The sequence below is a fragment of the Meriones unguiculatus genome, chromosome 2, assembly GCF_030254825.1.
Source record: "Meriones unguiculatus strain TT.TT164.6M chromosome 2, Bangor_MerUng_6.1, whole genome shotgun sequence".
Classification (NCBI taxonomy): domain Eukaryota; kingdom Metazoa; phylum Chordata; class Mammalia; order Rodentia; family Muridae; genus Meriones; species Meriones unguiculatus.
In genome coordinates this window covers 172401787-172404687 of record NC_083350.1, presented here as the reverse complement: position 1 = coordinate 172404687, position 2901 = coordinate 172401787, and positions in this window count along the sequence as shown.

Genomic DNA, 2901 nt, shown 5'->3' with positions numbered 1-2901 from the left:
TTCACACACTAATCTCTCCAGCATCCAACAACCCAGGAACCAAAATATACACACAAAAGACCGGTAAGACAAAGAATGCCAAAACAAAACAAAATCAGACAAAACTCTAGAAATATACCATTTTCACTTTGTTTTGGCCAGCCCTGAAGTGTGGTTAATATACCCTGTGAGACAGAGAAAACTAATTCTTCCTTTGCCAACAGGTGCCATTCCGGGTTGTGCTTCTGGCCTCAGGGTATCCAGACACCTCTGTGCACTGGTGCTAAAGGAAATGAAGCCTAACCAGGCAGCTGGGGAGAAACAGCCTTCTCCCAGATGGTTTTCAGTGAAACAGCTCTCTTTATTGGAGGAATGAGGGCTGTAAAAACCTTGGGGAAGTGGGTAGCAGTTTGGGGGTGAGTTACATCATTGGCTGAGCTGAGGTGCTGGGAATGCCTCATTCCCTGGAGAGGAATTCCAGGTGCCAACTGGACATGACCTGAACCCTGGCCACCAGGCCACGTGACTCAAGGGTGGCAGAGGTGAAGGTCTGCACAGCAGGACCTGCAGGCCCAGAACAGGAAGCGACCCTTACTCCTGCAGGTCTAAGATGAGGTTTTCAGAGTTTGGACACATCTCAGCCTCACTCTTGCTCCAGGCCCGTTCCCGAAGTCCCTCAGCTCTCTTGCCCCACAAACAGGTACCAACTGCAGATAGTTTCTTGGTTAGGGGTGGGAGCTGGTGTGCACTTTCCCTCATCTGGCTTGAATCTGGGCAGGCCCTGTGTGTGTAGCCAGAGACTCTGAGTTTATAGGTGAGATGCGACCACTTCTGAGTCATCCCCGCTCCTGTAATACCAATGAACACTCATTAGTTCTTGGAGTATAGTGGTGCACACCTTTAATCCCAGAGGAAATCTGAGTTAGAGCCCAAATGGTCTACATAGCAAGTCCCAAGCTAGTCCAGGCCATATAGCAAGACTTTGTCTCAAAAAAAAAGAGAGAGAGAAAGAAGGAAAGGAAAGAAAAGGGAAAGGAAAGGGGAAAGGTAAAGGAAGGGAAAGGGGAAGGGAAAAAAAGGGAAGGGAAAAAGGAAAGGGCAAAGGAAAGGAAGAGAGAAAAACAAAACTCACTGGTTCCACCAAGTTGGACTTCAGTGTAACTGTTACTTTCATCTGTAGTGGGTTCCCTTCCGGGGTTACATGTCCCCATAAAAACTCACTTGTGTTCTCTTTTGTCAGGTGGGTACAATGCTAAGCTGAAGCTGACACACTCCGCCAGACACAACCAGCTTGTGGGTCAGTTGGAGCAGTTCCTGGCGTGTCCCGAACTCAGTGCCCTTGCCAGTACTATAATGGGAAGAACTTAACCCATGAGCGGTCCCTAACCTCCACAGAACGCACTTCCCAATGCTCGTGCCTTGGGGCTGCTCCTCAGGAGAGGCCCGTGCCTAGCACACACACGGCCCTGCCCGGCCCACCCTCCAGCACTGCAGCACCACAAAAACAACTCTTCAGCTATGGGACGTGAAGGGTTGTCTGTCAGGCAATTATAAAACTGAGCAGGAGGATACTGTCTTAGCATGTGTGTGTGATTGCCCAATGGTTTCGTTAGGGTAAATATTAAATATTGGTTTTCTAAGCCAGAAGGCATGCAGCCCAGCAACCCTTTTGGGTCTTTATATTTGTACTGTCATTTATCCTCCAAACAGGTTATTCCAATGACTTTTTATTTTATACATTGTTCAAAAAAAAAAAAAAAAAAGCTTGGTACGTACATGGTGCTAGGCACTGCAGATACATTCACTAACAACCGGACAACATCCCTGCTCTCATGGAGCTGACAATCTAAGGAGAAAATACACCCAAAACCCACATGCCACAAATGCCTCACAAATTGAGGTGAGCTGAAAAGGCACAGGATGAAGTTTTCAATGTTCATAGGTATCACAAATTATATATGGCCTGAGTGGCCTGAAGGAGTCTCTATAGAGAAGAATGAGTCTGGGCTGGGAACTAGGGTTTTTGTTTCACTCAGATGATAACGGGTTGTCTAAGAGAAGGAAACAGCAATCAACAGGCCTGTGATAGGGCAGGCACACAACCCATTTATAACATGTCAAGGCTTCCTACAGCTTGGCTGTGGACACTGTAGAGAGGACAGGGCCAGTACAGAGGAGCCAGCACAAGCATCAAGCCCTCAACTTCATACAGCTGACATGTGTTACAATGGCCACATGTAGTCAAAGCCTCGAAACTAGTAACAGCATCATAATAAATAAAAAAGGAATGCATTTTCAAACACTTTCTGCACTTTTTAAGATTCATCATCATCATCATCATCATCATCATCATTACTGTGTATGTGTGTGTCTGTAACCACACACACACACACAGGCAAGAGCCTGAGACCAGAAGAGGGTGCTGGATCCCTTGGAGCTGGAGTTACAGGACTATGCGCTGCCCATGTAAATGCTGAGAACTGAGCTGAGGTCCTCTTGAAGAGCAGTGAATGCTCTTAACCACTGAGTGAGCTCTCCAGCCCCTTGATGCCAAAGCTTTAAGCACACCACTGTGCACCATGGGAACCCTAGCCCTGTAACTATTCAATGAGACTGTATCTAGGACATTTCCTTTATTGCAGCTTTGGTTTCTGGAGATTATCTTCTACAAAAAAAGTAGAAACCAGTGTTTGGATGTTTTGAAAATATAAGGAAAACATTGTATTCCTTGTGCAGTGGTTCTATGTGCCCATGTGCATAGGAAGCCATCCTAAATTGAAGGACGCTTTTATTGTCTTTAAGGAAAAAGAAAAAAAAACTTCCACAGATTTGCTACTGAGCAGCCATCATTAGTGATATTCACACATGACCCCTGGTGGAGAACACAAAGGAAGCACATACCATTCTCTATGACACAGTGAG